This window comes from Trachypithecus francoisi, unplaced genomic scaffold (genome assembly GCF_009764315.1).
Source record: "Trachypithecus francoisi isolate TF-2019V2 unplaced genomic scaffold, Tfra_2.0 Lachesis_group10, whole genome shotgun sequence".
Lineage (NCBI taxonomy): Eukaryota > Metazoa > Chordata > Mammalia > Primates > Cercopithecidae > Trachypithecus > Trachypithecus francoisi.
The window spans coordinates 120,858,843-120,876,439 of NW_022681455.1; the positions used below are offsets into that span (position 1 = coordinate 120,858,843).

Here is a 17,597-nt window from a genome sequence, read left to right on the forward strand (position 1 = left end):
AACATGGTGAAACCCTGTCTCTACAAAAATATATTAAAAAATTAGCCAGGCAGAGTGGTGCATGCCTGTTGTCACAGCCACTCAGGAGGCTGAGGTGGGAGGACTGCTTGAGCCCAGGAGGTGGAAGCTGCAGTGAACTGGGATTGCACCACTGCACTATAGCTTGGGTGACAGAGTGAAACCTTGTCTCAAAAAGGAAAACAAAAGAACACAGAAAACCTACCCTCTACATGAGCATTCAGACGATGATATATTCATCTGTATATTTCCAATGTCTAGCACAGTGCTTGGTACATGATGGGGCATTCAAAACACCTTCACTGAACTGTTCATGCTTTAACCTAGAGGCCATTATCTCCAAGATATGATATTCTTCAAAGCTTGGTGGGTATTCCCTTATTTGCTCATATAGCAGACTATTTAATCTCACTTGTAGCATTAAATGGCATTACTTTAAAGTTGTCTGTTTTTCCCTCTGGATCAGAAGCTTCTCAAGGGAAGAAAGTACATCCTCTTTGTTCACCAGGGCATGCCTGGAGCTATGCACAGTGCCTAGAACAAAATACGTGTTTAGTAGAAACATGCTGAATAAATAAATCAATGAATAAGGTATACAGATAAAAGGCCCCCTTTACAACAACCCTCTGGAGTTCAATAGTTTGAAGGGCCTTCATTGTCCCTTAAAAGGTGAAAAGGAGGAGGAAGAGGAAAAAGATGAAAGTTAATGAACATAAATAAGAGGAAAGAAAGGAAACCGGTATCCTTAACTGACTGATTATGCACAGACCCTGTGCTGGCCATTTGGTGTGTGTGACTTCACTTAACCTCTGCAAGTCTCTGTGGTAGAAAATGAATTCTGCTTCTATTTAGAAGCGATGAGAAAGGCCCAGCAAAGCAGAGCATGGGGTTGGTATGGGAAGGAAATGCTGAAAAAGGATTTAGTGACTGGAGGAAAGTCTTTTGTTCAGGAGATGTTTTCATCAGCCCTTGGTATTTTATTGCCCTCCCCCCTTCCCTGCCTCTCTCGAATGCTGATGACAAAAATCACCAAGAAAGTCAGATGGTTCCCCATTATATCTGTACAAGTTCAAATTTCCATTAGTTCCACAAGGTTTTGCTGTTTCAACTATTTCATCTTGCCCCCATTTCCCAGCATTCTCGGGACTATCTAAAATATGCATCAGGAACTCGAGCATATCAGTATCAGTGAGCTATAGTCATGCATTTAATCAACAAGAAGTCACAATTTTATATTCACTGGCTAATGATGCTGTCAATCAGTTTTCCTTCTACCCTGCCAAAATCCTGATTGTCTGTTTGCATGACCTTCTCAGTGTGTTTATACACTTTGGGAATCCACCCATTGAGATTTCTTCCTGGCTTCAACACATCCTTAATTCCCTTAGAGTTAAGCAGCCAAGTCCCTCCCTTCTAGGATCAGTAATCTGGATTTCCACTAGCTGGGTTGGTGTCCCTTAATCTGAAATTCCTGACTAAAACACTAGGTCTTGGACAATTTCCCAAATGCAGTAGAGGATGAATTCCCTTCTCCTTCTATGCATCTATTCATCTTCTATGCAACCAGGACCTTTCCTATCTCTTCTTGTTAAACACTGGCTCTCAGTCCCCTTTGAGTGCTCCCTTCCCTACCTTTTGTACCACATTCCTGAATCATTGTAAACTCCCTCCAGGTCAACAATGGGACAAAGAAATGGTGAAGATCATGGTCCGTGGATGGCAATGTGGACCTGGATTTCACTGCAGATACTGTACAGGTAGCTGGAGCAGCTGGGATGTCTGTTAAATGCACAAGAATCTCACAGTGGTAAGTTATGCTGTTCCTGGGCTCACACATCTGAGGGCTGCAGAGAAAATGAGAGGTTCCCAGAAAGCTTATACTCTCTGCCTTAGGGATCATATAAATCCCACACTCGAGAATGGACTTGAGAAGTCAAGGGCATCATTACTATATCATCTTATTCTGCAGTTTTGAGGCTAATGAAATAATTTAAGTAGCAGATTATGTCCATGATGCAAAAGATGTTCACAGAATAAAAAAGACACATTTCACTCTAGGTAAATGATGTAGCACAGACCAGCATGTAAGAGATTTTCAGTTTAAATGCAACTCAGATTAGACTCCATTATTTATCATGATTAATAATTTGAATTATTTTTAATGAAGGTAATCATCTTATTTTGATCACAAATTAATCTGAATAATCTACAACTCACTCACCTCAAATCTGCTCCTCAGCCTAAATCTCAATTAATGTCCCCAAAACTCTAAACCGGAGCCTTAGAATTATCCCTGCCATGTGAATCTTCTTCCTCCCTCTCTTTCTCTTTCTCCTCTTTATTAAAAAGTCTCTCCAGTCCACTTTTTATCTCCACTGACATTTTCTTTGTCCAGTGATTCTTAACCTTTTTAACATTATCATCTTCCTAAAATGCCTTTTAACACATTTTTTTCTCATGTCTTCCAGTGAAATTTTAATGTCAGAGATAAACACTGTATATCTGGGAATGCACTGTGTGCGTAGCTGTGCTTTACACATTTAAAAGCTAAACTTGTTATCACCCCTCAAGAACCAAATGTTGAACCCTAGGGTGATATCACTCTGTTGAGAAGATATGCCTTTATCCAGTTCACTATCATCTTACTGGTGCTCAGCCCCATGCCATCAACCCAACCCTAGCAACCTCGGGCTCCAAAGTGCTGAGCAACTTCTCTGCACATTCCCGCAGCTTATTGTGTCCTGCTGTCCTTATGGTCTGCTTTGGCTGTTGTCCACCACACCATGAAAAAGTACTTCTGTATACTCCCTGAGCCACAGGATACCTGTAGGCTTTTGAAGACCTGAGATTCTTGCCCGAAGGAAAAAAAAAAAAAAAAAAACATATTTTACACAGGTAACCTCCACTCCCTGCCCCCTTCTTCATTACTCTCTCTTCCCCATCTTGTTCTGGTACAAATAAAACATTTCTCTCCTCACCTAGCTCATATAGATGCTTTCATAGTCTAAGCCACATCTCAGTAGGACTTATCAAGGAATGGTATCTGAACACATAGAAGGCACCCCAGGAAGGAGTTTGAACAAATGCAACTGCCTCCAGTCTCTTTTTCTTTTTTTTTTTTTTTCACAGAGTCTCACTCTGTAGCATAGGCTGAAGTGCAGTGGCACAGTTTCAGCTCACCCCAACCTCTGCCTCTTGGGTTCAAGCAATTCTCATGCATCAGCCTCCCGAGTAGCTAGGATCACAAGGACATGTCACCACGCCCAGCTAATTTTTGTATTTTTAGTAGAGACAGGGTTTCACCATGTTGGCCAGGCTGGTCTTGAACTCCTGGCCTCAAGTAATTCGCCCATCTCAGCCTCCCAAAGTGTTGGGATTACAGGCATGAGCCACACTGCACCTGGCCCTGCCTCCAGTGTCTTACATCTGTGCTCCTGCAATAATCTCGTTATGTTTCTGACATCCCTTTCTAAAATATACATATCATTATTATACTCTTTAGTAGCCAAGATTCTCTAAAAAAAAAAACTTATCATTTTACTCTTCTTTCAAAAATTATTGAATGGCCACTCTTTGCCATCAAGAGAAGAAAGTGTAACGATAATAATGATGATAATAGCATCATATACAAAAACTATCAGGATATGGCTGCTATTGTCTTCTTATCCCCATTGCTCATCATATTCTGTTCTTTTTCCAGTTTTCTGTACACCCGTATTTTTTAGATTTCATCTGCACTTTCAGGAAATCTCTTCTTCATCCTTCAAAATCCAGCTGATACGCAACCATAAACTGGGCCAAGCTCCCAAAACTCTGTACTCTTATGGCCTTCCAAGTAAACTTTTATATTAACAGTCATTAAGATACATAATAATTGATAGTATCTATAGTTTCTTCTGCCAGGCAGAGTTTATCTAAATACCTAGTGCTTGGCACACGGTGGCCACTCATTAATTATTTGTTGAATTGAACTGCACTGTCTTACAAGGATGCATGATCTAAAAAGAATGCAATTGATTAAGAATCCAACAGATCTTTAAAGACAAAGATGAAGGTCTTTGAGAACCATGATCTCACAAGCATGGCTTCCAGATACACGCAGGTGGGAGAGAAGCTCTTTCCATTAGGAGTAGAAGCCCTTCTCCTGTCCTGTGGCTGCTGTAAAGCCCAGAACACAAAACTGCCATAACATAATGATAAACAAAAGCTGCAAAATTAAATTCAAGCTCATCTTGCAATTTTGTGTTTAGCCTTCTGTTGCCAACTAGGAGGTGCTTACACAACAGCTTCAGGGTTTACCACTAATGCCTTCCTTAAGACAGTATTGTCTGCTGGCAGTCAAAGCTCCACACTAAATTACTGGTTTTGGTGGTGGGTGTGTTAGCAGATAGGGAAAAGGCAGAAAAAAAAAAAAAAAAAACCAATGGGATTAATCTTTCAGCTGTAATTCATTGTTGCTGGGTGAGAAGAATAACTTTTGAGTTTCATTATGGCTCCAAATGAAATGGATGGAAACATCCCCCTCCCTAGACTATATTATGAGCCTTAATTTGGGGTTTGTTAAATGTAGGCTTATTCTCTCTCCTCTGAACTTGACCATGTTCATTCCTCAAGCTCGGGAGAAAGGGGACTTCATATCTTTCCCTGGATCGTCTCCAGATCTCAAGTTTACATTTGATTTCACGAACAAGATCTCACCAAAATCACTATTAGTGTGAATTGTATTTTGAATTGAAAAGTTGACTTTGACACTTCTCTCGAATTCACTGAAAATTTCTGCCTAAACTGTGATTCTAAAAAAACATCATGATAGATGGATTGTGTTAATGGAGTGGGAACAAACTGGACTGGTTAAGGCTGGGGAGGAATTTTGCTTTAATCTGGGGAAGAGATCAATGCCATGTGGTGAAAAACAGGGCCTTGGAATCAGTTTGATCTGAGTCTATAATTTATGCTTTTGCAAGTTCATTTTTTCAAGTAGACTTTTTTACTGAAGTCTAACATATATAAAGGAATATCCCAAATTATAAGTGTACAGCTAGACTAGTCTTCACAGGCTAAGCACACCCATATAACTATTAGGTTGGTGAAAAATTAATTGCGGTTTTTGTAATTGCCATTACTTTCAATGGCAAAAATGCATTTACTTTTGCACCAATTGCACCCAGATAAATGAACATTACAATTAACACAGGAGCTCTGCTCATGTAACCTTGGTCTCTACCAAGCCTCAATGTAACAATTATCCTGACTTCCATCACCCTGCATTAATTTTGCTTGCTTTGTTGTAGAATCATACAACATGAACTATTTTGTGGCTAGTTTCCTTTACTAAAAATAATATTGGTGAGATTCATTCATGTTTGTATATAGCTATAATTCATTCATTCTCAGTATTGTATAGTATGCCATTGGATAACATACCACATTCATTTTGTCTATTCGATTGTTGATAGATAGATATTGAATTGTTTCCACATTAGAGCTATTACAAGGAGTTCTTCTATGAGCATTCTATGAACGTGTCTTTAGGTGAACGTGTGTATGTGTTTCTGAAAAAGTACCTAAGGGTGAAACTGCTAAGTCACAGAGTAACTTATGTTCACCTTATCCTGACCTCAATTTCAAATTCACCCTTCCTACTCTTCTTGGGTGACATTAAACAAGTCACTTACAATTCTCCAGCCTATTTCTCCATCAGAGAATGGACAGAGTTCATGTTAAAAAGTTGTTTTGAATATAAAATCAAGTGGCCAGGCACAGGGGCTCACGCCTATAATCCCAGTACTTTGGGAGGCCAAGGCGTGCGGATCACAAGGTCAAGAGATTGAGACCATCCTGGCCAACATGGTGAAACCCCATCTCTACTAAAACTACAAAAATTTAGCTGGGCATGGTGGTGTGCACCTGTAGTCCCAGCTACTCAAGAGGTTGAGGCAGGAGAATCGCTTGAACCCCAGAGGCGGAGGTTGCAGTAAGCTGACATTGCATCACTGCACTCCAACCTGGCAACAGAGTGAGACTCTGTCTCAAAAATAATAATAATAATTATTATTATTATTCATTCAAGTAACTTAAAGCATCTGGCACAGTTCTGATGTATAAGTAATATTTGCCCCAAACATGTTTAATGCCCACATAATCATCTACATGCTCCCCTATCTTTTCTGTCCTTTCTGAAGATCAATTTGAACATATGACATGAGTTTTGGCCAGTGGGATGTGAATGGAAATGAATTGTGTAGCTTCTGGGTCACCCATTCAATTCTCTCTTCTCTGCTTCAGAGCCCTGGAAAGCAAGTGTTGAAGCAGTGGCATCATAAGACGATGGGGTTCTCTAGGGTCGCCAAGGAACTGTATGGAGCCGAAACTTTGCCAACTGGCACTGACATGTTATATGAACAAGAAAGAAATTTTTGCAGTGTTGAGTCACCGATATTTCTAGGTTACATTATTACTGCAGCATACTGTAGACTATCTGGAAAAATACAATAATCAAAGGATGAGATATGGCTCTGCCCCAGTGAAACCACTAGCATTTCCCTTCAAAGGGTGGTATGACTCAGGTTCAACACAGACATCACATATTACTTCATTTCTGAATGACAAGGAAATCTTTTCTTACACTAAAGAGGAAAATTTGAAAGTGATCTTTTGCTGGAATGTGTTAATTGAAGAATCTCTCTTCTCTGTTAAGAAACCAGATTGGAGTTCCAAATTTGTGTCTGATGTGCCCCAAACATAGCATTGCCTTCTAAAGAGAAGGCCCTTGGTGATTATTAGTTAAAAAAAAATAAAATTCTCTCCCACCAGGTTCAAAGCCAGCCTCATTCTTTTGTTCCTGTAAAGACTTTCTTTCTTCATGTTCCCTGGTGTCTACATGGCCTATGAGCTTTCTCCTAATGATTAAACTCCTAAAAATACTACAAAGCATGCTTAATAAGGCTTTTGTATTTTTCTGGTTGCTATAGAGACTATTTAGCATAGGACTTTAAGTACGTGTAAATATGTATTTTGGGTAGTGTTTAAAGACACGTATAATTTACCCAGCCATAACAGCTACTTCAGAGTGTTGCAGTTCAGTATGATAAGGCATATGTAAAGCATTGTATAGTGTGTTATTTATACTTATTTACTTAACAGCCTACAACAGCTTCTTCCATTGTGTAAAGGAAACAGGCATTTACCCTGTTTTAACAATGAATATCATTTACTCCACTGTAGCAATTGATAGTCTTGGGCACCATGCAGGCTGGTAAATATGCAATTGGTATAATGTTGATGCAGGAAAGAAACCATGTTGACAGAGTTACTAGGAAAACAAAGGGTCCTGCTGATGAAGTCTTGAGCTCATTAGAGAAGCTGTTAAGTGAGCTACTCTGGCAGGAGAGGAAACCCCTGGAAAGAGGCCACTATCTGCTTTGAAGTCCCCCCAAGGGACGTACCCATGAGTGAAACAACAGAGATAATAAGAGCAACAACTAACAGTTATTAAGTAAATTTGACTATGGACTGCAGGCATGGTGCTAAGTGCTTCACATTCATGATCTCATTTAATCCTTTCAACACCTTAACTCTGAAATGAGTACTGTCATTATCTTCACTTGTTGCATAAGGAAATTGAGTCAGAGAGGTTACACAACTTTCCCAAGATCATCGCAGGTAGATGGTGGATCCAGGAGTCAAATCCCGTATATGTTCCTCCAAAGCTTGTGCTTTTAAATGTTGCTTCATATCATGATGTTCTATTAGGGATTTCTCGAGCCTGCATCAAGCTTTGTCAACAATATGTCCACTGGACCTTCAGTACACACATTTTCCAAGCACACTGAGTTTTGGGCAATGTTCAGTTCTACTATCTAAAAAAACAGACAAGATCTCCACTGTCTGGATATTTTACACATGTCATCTTTTAAGCCTCATGTATCTTCAGCTCACAGACTTCATCACCCTTGTTCAGACGAGGAACTAACTCTCAGGACAGTCCTGTCCAACATGCACAGTATGCATGCAGAAGAGCCAGTACTCAATACCAGATCAGGTATAATTCAAACAACCTTCTCATTATTTAAAAAAAAAAAAAAAAAGCACAGATACACGTTACTCAACTATGGGACAAGCTGTTCCCCAGGGGATGTTTGACAATACCTGGAGACATTTTTGGTAGCCACAGTGGGTGGGGGAAATACTATTGACGTCTAGTAGGTAGATGTCATGAGGATGCTGTTAAACATCCTACAATGCACAGGACAGCCTCCCACAACAAAGAATTATCCATCTGCAAATGTCAATAGTGCTGAGGTTGAGAAATGCTGACTTCATGTAATTAAATACAGGCCAAGATGGAACAGGCAACATTATGTCAGTTGAAGTCAAGTTGAAATTATGCTGGTTGTTCATTTATCTGCTAAGCTGGAAAAATGGATTTTATGATTTAGAATTTTAAAACTTTGAATAGTCAAGTCTTCATTTGTATACCCAGTTGTTTCAGAAAGGCATCTAAAATGTACTCATACCCCAAAATATGTTCAATGAAACTTGTGATCAGTATGGACCCTTCTAGCATCTGAAATGAGATCATAAGAGGCTCTGAGCTCATTCAGATACAGAGAAAGCCAACGAAGAATGTTTATCTGGATACTAAGCTTGATGAAGGCAAGAAATTGTCTGGTTAACTGCAGTTTTTGTCTTTCCAATTACAATAGCTAGCACATGGTCAATGCTTGCTCACTACATAGTCTAGTGAGTAACTGGTTCCCAGTAAGAACCATGTAATGACTCCAGATGAATCCACCCTATCTCTCCTCCCCAATCTTTTCCTTGTATCTCTCACAACTATATACTCACTGAGTCAGTCAGTCAGTTAATAAATATCTGTTGCATATGCATTTCCTCTGGGATCTCTACCAGACTGGAACTTGTTTTCATCACTATTTTGATTTCTGACAAAGTGAAAAATCTAGTTTCATTTTTGCAAAATACATTAAGCTCTGTAAGGACAGATGAATCTTCTCCGGTTTATTTAGAGCTGCATCCTTGAATGTGTCCACTTCTAGGATAGCATCTGGCATATAGGAGTTGTCCATTGAATACTTGCTGGCTAACAAGATAAATTAAATTACCATATTCTATGATGATGGGAAAACCCCAGAAAACAGGAATAAAATTCAAGAAGAACCAGACTACTTACAAAATAGAAACACCAGGGTAAAACCAGTTCTAGACAAGTGTTGGATGGGTATACACAGGTACAAGCTATACCTGCAGGATAGAGAATGGAAAGGCATTCTAGAAGAGAAAGAAGTCCAGGGAAGTCTGAGGAGTGGAGACACCTGATAGCTACCCTTTTGGCAAGATTCATTGTCCACTTACAGTCATCACTGGGGCTGCCTTGAGGGGAGCAAGCCTTATGTTTTTGCTATTTATACTTTGTTCCCTAATGGATCCAACCTTCTGATAGTTGTTAGAAATATGGCCCTGGATTAATAGAAGGCCTTCCGTGAACTTTAGGATTCACCCTGAGAAGTAAGAATAAACACAATTATCTTTTATGGAGCATTTTTCCATGTGTCAGATGCTGAGCCAGGTAGTTTATTTCTATTCTGTTACAACTTAATCTTAATTGAAACACCACAAGGAAGGTACAACCATTTCCATTTTGCAGTCGAGGAAGCTAAGAGTCAACTTTGCATAATGGCTAATTGCTTTTGGCTTTACAAAATAATGCATTCTAAGGAGAGAGTGTGAAGTTTCTAGGAGGAAACTCCAGCTAAGAACCTGGTGATGATCTTATAATGCACTGTTGGTCCTTCATGTCATCATGGGCCTGGCTCAGCTCCAATCATGCAGCTTTGCTGGGATTCCCAAGCAGGAAGTATCTAAGCAGGAAGCTTGAAGTGGTTAAGAGGTTTTGAAAAAATTAGCCAGCCCACAAGAGCCATAATAAAAGGAGGTCAGCAGTGTCAATCATTGAGTCCAAAAGGATGTAAGGAACTCTAGGATAAATATCCAGCCGGTGTGGACCATGGGCATGAGATAGAGAGCAGTCCAGTTGTCAGTGGAAGGAGGACCTCACATCAGACAGGTGCACAAGCATTAGGTTTATACAATTCTAGGAGAGGACTGCAGGACACATAGTCCAACCCTGGACATCTCGGCTATCTTGAATTAAATGAGAGGTCCATACTGCAGCCCGTGGGATAGACACAGTTTCAAGATGCACTTGGAGCATCAAGCGAAGGAACATTAGGATTAAGAAAATCTCTGATGGAAAGAAGAGGGAAGGAAGAATCTGTTTGGCAAGTATTTGTTGAGATTTTCTTATATGCCTGCCACTGGGAATATAGTTGTAGGCAAGAAACAAATGCTATCTCCACCGAGTTTGCAGTCCAGCAAGATAGACAAATGAGACATAGGTAACCTTCTGGTCAGCCCTGCTACAACATTCACCAATGGAGAAGCTGCAGCTGATCTTCTATGATTTTGCTACTCAAAATGTGGTTCACAGACCAGCACTATCAGCATCACCTGGGAGTTTATTAGAAAAAAAAAAAAAATCTCAGGCCTCATCCCAGAGCTCCAGAATCAGATTTTGCACTTTGGCAAGATCCCAGGGAACCCCTATTTTCATTAAAGTTTGAGAAGCAGTGGTCTGCAAGCCCTCCTTCCAGAGCACAGTCTTTGGTGTACACCACCAGCAAATGGGGGTCTGTCATCTCCTGCCACAGACGTCCTCAGAGATATGAAGGTTATATCAGATTCAGCAGAGAACAGGCAAAGGGGAAGCAAAGTGTATTCTCAAGAGCTCCTGGAAATAATTACCGTTCTCTTAATAATAAATGAATAGGCTGCAGTCCCAGAACACATTGAGAACAAAGCAAAACATGTCAATATAAAATCTAGCAAATAAAACAATCAATTTAAAATAGATTTCTCTAAATGGTTTGCCTGCTTGGGCTAAGTGCCCCGCCTCTGGGCTCACATAGCATATTGTGCTTATTCCTGCCTCAGTTCTTACTTTTTGATCTTGAACTTTCCTGACTATAATTTCTTTGAGGACCCTCTTCCGTGAACAGATAAGAAAAGGATCCTGGCCCTGAAAAGGATTAGAGGCAGCTGTAAAAGGCTAAAAGAATAGTTCTCTATGTGACATACTTTCAAAAGAAGAATAATACAGGCAGTTCCAAATTCCTTCACAAACATGGGCTGAAAGGTTCACTCCCCATCTCCATTACCCAAAACCTCCCACCCCCTTGGAACATTCTAGACTCTCAATGTCCTGTGTCAGCAATTAGTATTTGCCAATACAGTGAGTGGAGTCTGTTCTCTTCTGAGACTTTATGTACATTTACCAAAGACAACAGAAGACACTCACATATCTATGCCCTTTGATGGTGACTTCCCATACCAACTCTGGCTTGGCCACATAACTTGTTTCCAGATACAGGACAGAAGCAAACTCAATACAAACAGAAACTTAAGGAAACATTTCCATTTACTCTCTCTTGTTCCCTTGTCTTCAGCAGGAGCCTGAACAAGCCTGGATTTCCCCACTGGAGGATGAGAAGACACATGACGCAGAGTTCAGAACACATAGAAGACTCCAATTAAGATCACCAAAGCTGCTTAACCAGCCCACACCTACCTACCCACAGAGAAATAGATGAGCTCTACCAAGCCCAGTTCACCCCAGTGGAAATGACCATCCATCTGCATATGCAAAGCTGAATAAATGCTTATCACTTGAAACCATTGGGTGTGGGGTTGTTTGTTATGCAGCAGTAGCTAACTGCTACAAGCCACCAAGTAGAAGATGCTTCCCTTCAGAGAACACCTAATTTCTTTTACATACAAACCCACTTTGCATTTGAATTTCTTGCTAAAGCTGAGCAGGCTTTAGCTATGAAAAAAGGGTAAAGAAAAAAAGTCATAGAAACAGACCTTGCCTTCAAGTATGCTCATATTTTGATGACACCTAGAAGGTCACTTAGAAACTGCTTTGAGTAAAGAAATTATTCCCAGAGGCTATTAAGAACATTTTTAGGGTCAATTTTGCTTCATATTGTCTATGAAGGAAACCTCTGTAAATTAAATATTGTGTGAATATGAGTAGTAGAAAACAAATTGAACTAATTTAAAAATTTTAGGGAGTAAGTAATTAAAGGTGCACATGTCAGGATTTTTTTAGTTGTAAAGGACAAAAACCAAATTTAAACCAACATAAGCCAAAAATAAGGCACACATTGATTCATGTGACTGAGGAATCATCCAAGGATGTTCGATTTGAGTCTAAATTGAATCCTGAAACTTCACTGTGTTCTGTTGTTTCCATCTTTGCCATCGGCCCATGTGTCCTTCAATCCTCTGGGAAAGATGTCCATTTAGCACATCTCCCCAAATTCCAAATTCTCTCCTGTTCCAAATTCCAGGCTCTAGAGCTCTGACTTCAAATTTCAAATAATCAACGAAAGGAAACCTGATTGTCCGGCTGCAGGTCAGGTGTGTACCTCTGATCTCATCTTCTGTCATATGGCATGCAGACAGCATGGCAGACCTGGCCACTCTCAGATAGGACCATTACACAAACACCCCCAAAGCTAATGTCACCTGAGACATTTTCCTCTCTCTGTTCTCCAACATTCATTTTCCATACATAGGATGGTGTTGAAAATGTTCGCAAACTGAATATTTGTTTTTGAAAGGATGGGTGACATAAAACCTCTGTCATTTTATTTTCCTCTTATGTCTGTTTTGCTTTTAAATAAATACATTCATCTCATGGAATGAAGGGGAAAGAAAGACAAGTGGAATGTTAATACCTAAAGTTAGACTGTTAATAATCTCAGAGGCTCTGTTCCTGACAAGATGTGTGACTTTCTAAAAGTGACTTCACTTCTCAGAGCATCGTTTTCTGAGCTATTAAATTATCAGCAGACGTTATAAAATCTACCTTGGATAGTGGCTTCAGAGAGTCTGTAAAGCTCTAGATAAAAGCGAGTTCTAATTCAATGACAATAATGACGACTGCTATCACCACTGTTACTGCAAATGATGACAATAACATATGACGTGGGGCTCAGGATTCAACAAGGTTTGGTTACTCATGAAACAAACCGTGACAGCTGAGTGTCTCTTCCAATGTCTTTGAACCTCACTCGGTGGCCTTCAGTCTGATGAGCTGGCTGTGCTCTCCCAACTTCTGCCTTAGTGTTTGTTTATATCTTTGCATGTATGTGCGTATCTCTGATTTCCGACTTTATTTCTCTGCCTCCTTCCCTCTGACTCTATCTTTGTCTCTCACTCCCTCTCCTCTCTTTCTGTCATTATTTGTCTGTCTTCTGTCCTCTCTTAGTTTCTTACTCTGTCTCACTTCCCCAGGTTCCTCTGTCTACCTCCCTTTCTCTCTCTTTCACTCACCCTCTCTAGTGGCCTTGGCACTAGATGGATTTCCCCACCTTGATTCTGCCACCCAATCTGGCAGGACATGTGCTTCCTTTTCCCTGTCACAAGCAACTGTGTCCTGTCTTGACAGCTTAAACAACAACGAAGTACTTTGTGCCAACCTCTGGATGCTTAAGCCAACATGGTCTAGCTGACCTTCTGCAAGGGGAAGGGTTCACCCAGTGTGCCAAACCTGAGGCCCGTGTGAGCACCAAGGCACCAAGGGGTCACCTGGCTTCTGTCACCCAGACAGAGGTCCCACCCATTCCCTGGAAACCCCTAGGAGCAGGGATGCTAAAGCAGATATCCTGCTGTTTGCTAATAGTGGGCAGGTTGGGGAGTTTCCTGGCTTGGCTTTCATGACTCTGAAAAGGTTGAATCATTATTAAATGTTTAGAGAATGTGAAGCTGGCACCTAGCCCTGTGTTTTCTGTAATATCAATTATTCCCGGAGAACACTGCTGTTTGTTGGGCTGGGAGGTACCAAGAAAGAGGGAAGTATCACCAACTCACCTCTAAGCTGCAGAAACAATATTGCCAAGGTAAGAGACTATGTGGGTAATCCTGAGAAATACTCAAGGGAAGGGGAGGGATGACGGGATGACACTGACTAGGTAGGTGAGCCAGGAAGAACAGAGATGACGAGAGGGCAGGTAACCCACAGACGAGCTGTTGACTGTTCCCCTGAACTGATTAGACAGATGTCCAAGAAGCCCCTATTCTGTGAATGGTGCTTGTCTATAAACTACTGGACTGTCTTCACATCTCTGGGAAGAAAATGTAATTACTATTTTTGTCTCTAGAAATTTTGGTCCTGTGCACAACCACAATTCCCATCTGCATACGTGTGTCTTTTTACCATGGATCTCCAGGTCAGACCTCTGCTCTGAATTCCAGAATTCTGACTCTATCAGCTTCTAGCTGTCTCCCCTCTACGATGTACCAAGAGCACTTCAGATTCAATATGCCTAAGACTAAACTAAAGTTCTCCCCACCCAAGCCTGGTCACTGCTCTCTCTCAGGAAATGGCCCCACCTGTCTGTTGTCCATATACTTTATAAAACTTTTTTTTTCTTTTTTTTTTTTTTGTTTTTTGAGACAGAGTCTCACTCTGTCTCCCGGGCTGGAATGCAGTGGCTCCATCTTGGCTCACTGCAAGCTACACCTGCCAGGTTCATGCCATTTTCCTGCCTCAGCCTCCCGAGTAGCTGGGACTACTGGCGCCTGCCACCACGCCCAGCTAATTTTTTGTATTTTTAGTAGAGATGGGGTTTCACCATGTTAGCCAGGATGGTCTCGATCTCCTGACCTCGTGATCCACCCACCTCAGCCTCCCAAAGTGCTGGCATTACAGGCGTGTGCCACTGTGCCCAGACACTTTATATAACTTTTAAAGCATAATCAAGAACATATAAAAATAAGATAAAATATAACATATAAGATAAAAATATTATATATGTATATTATGTATATACATGTATTTTATACATATTATGTGTATTATACATATATAATACCTTGTACATTTTATATGTATATTATACATATCATACATATTATATATTATACACATATACATATTATACATCTTATGCATCTTATATATGTATATATTTTATATCTTAAGTATAATATATTAAGCATAATATCTTATGTATAAGATATATATATGTATATAGATAAGATATAAAATATATTATCTTCTCCCTGGCTTTACGCAAAATGTAGCACAATACACAGAGTTCTACCTCACTTTCTTTTACTTAACAATATGCCTTAGAGATTGTTTCATTTCAGTACACAAACTGATGCCTCATTTTTACAGCTGCATAGTGTTCCATTCTACGGGTCTTCCATAGTTTAGGTAAATCAGTCACTGGTCAAAGTTCTCACCCTCTCCATTTCCTTCAACTCTTTAGCCAATCCCTCCCTAAGTCCAATCAATTTACCATCCAACCATTTCTCTGAAACATCCTATCACTTCATCGTCATGTCCACTTCAGCCCAGATGTAACAGCCTCATGGCCAAGCTCTCACCTGGACAAAGGCAACAGCTTCTGACTGATCTCTCTGCAATCAGCCCTCCATAGCCAGAGAGAACCTTCCAAACTCTGACCAAGGAGCCCCTTGCCTGCTCAGAACCCTTCAATTACTCTCAACATAATGACCCAGAAATCATCAAAAAGCCCTAGAAGGCATGCTCTGGCCACCTTCTTCTCTCTGCTTCAGTGCTGAATGTTTCCATCTTCCGTGAAAATATCACACTTCTTTTTGCATACATTACTCCTTTAATCTGGAAGACTTTTCACATCCTCTGAAATTCCATCCTCTGGCTATCATTTATTTTTCATGTAACTTCTGCATAGGCAATACATTCACAGGATTCATAAATCCAAAGTCTAAACATCCACAGAGAATAAATGATCCATCTCATGCTGCCCACATCCACCCAATTCTCCCCATACCTTATCCCCACCTCCATATACTTCAAGAGATTTTTAAAGCATATTCAAGTACCTATTCATACATATATTCTCTCTTTCCTGGCTTTACAGAAAGGGTAGCATACTATGCACGTAGATCTGCACCTTGTTTCCTCTTGTTATTTAGCAATATAGCTTAGAGATCGTTTTACTTCAGTACATAAACTGATGCATCCTTTTTAGAACTGTATAGTATTCCATTCTATAGATATCCCATAATTTATGTAAACTGTTCCCAAAGTGATAGGTACTAATATTTTTCTATTTCAAATAATACTGAGGACAATAATATTACACATTTCATTGCAAGCAGGTAAAGCTAGAAGAAAAATCCAAGAAAATAAACATTTGTTTAAAAGTTGATGTATTTGCAATTGTGATAAATGTTGCTTAAGTGCCCTTCATGAGGGTTTCAAATGACATTCTCACTCACGAGAGCCTGATAGCCACACTCTTACCAACAGATTGTTTTTCTTTTCTATCTGGTAGAATAGATTCTACCAGATATTTTTTAAAGACATACAGATTTGATAATTAACCAGTGTGACGCTTGCATATAATGAGATTTGAGTGGCACAGCAGGATATACAAATTGAGTTAGACTAAGGATGCCAAGACCTGGACAGCCCATGGCCAAGGGCATCAATGTGCCAGCAAACCTCTCTGTCACACCAGTTAGAAAAATGCAGTTTCAAGAAAAACATGTTTGTTTGTTTGTTTCTGGTTTTTGTGTTTTGTTTTGTTTTGTAACAGAGTTTCGCTCTTGTTGCCCAGGCTGGAGTGCAGTGGTGTGATCTCGGCTCACTGCAACCTCTACGTCCCGGGTTCAAGCGGTTCTCCTGCCTCAGCCTTCCAAGTAGCAGGGATTACAGGTGCTCACAACCACGCCTGGATAATTTTTGTATTTTCAGTAGAGATGGGGTTTAGCCATTTTGGCCAAGCTGGTCTCGAATTCCTGACGTCAGGTGATCCACCCGCCTTGGCCTCCCAAAATGCTGGGATTACAGGCATGATCCACTGTGCCTGACTGGAAAATATTATTTTCATTACAATTTTATACTTTTAAAAATGGCTTCTTAATCCAATTAACATGGGGGCATATTTGAAGACAGTGGAATTAGGTAGAGTCACCAATGAACGCAAGAAAAAAAAGAGACTGGGAAGGACACATAGGCCTCAGTTACAAAGAATAAAAGAAAAAAAAAGCTTCCCTCCCCGGCTGCCCCCCCCCGTGCTGTGCATGCACAGGTGCAATACTCAGCCACTTGACAGCATACAGAGTGGTTACCTGACAAGACAGGCTAAGGCAAGAGGCTTTGGGGTGACAATGAGACAGAGCACAGACTGGAGACTCAGTCCTGCAACAAACCCCAAATCTAGCCTCAGCTGTGCAGCCTCATTCGAGGTGACCTGACCTCTCTCCATGACTCAATTCCTCTATTTGTAATATACAGGAGAATAATTTCTTAGAGTTGTTAGGAGAGCTAAATTAGACAAACTCTTGTAGAGTGCACAGCATTACCCCTGGCACACTGGCAACACTAAGATGGTATCTATTATTTCATAATAATTCTATTATAATTGTAACTATAATTATTGGATGGCATTAGAATGTGAGCCACAGGTCACTCATCAGTATAAGGTACGTGGGCCTTG

The 17,597-nt window shown here is 40.3% G+C and overlaps 1 long non-coding RNA gene across 1 annotated transcript in view; it reads right to left on the reverse strand.

The window, feature by feature from the left end:
• Positions 1-2,045: 2,045 nt before the first annotated feature.
• Positions 2,046-17,597, reverse strand: part of LOC117088097 — a 338,602-nt gene continuing 323,050 nt past the window's right edge. The window contains exon 4 of the long non-coding RNA XR_004438999.1: positions 2,046-2,868. This is a non-coding gene — a long non-coding RNA (uncharacterized LOC117088097). The remainder of the gene's footprint in view (positions 2,869-17,597) is intronic.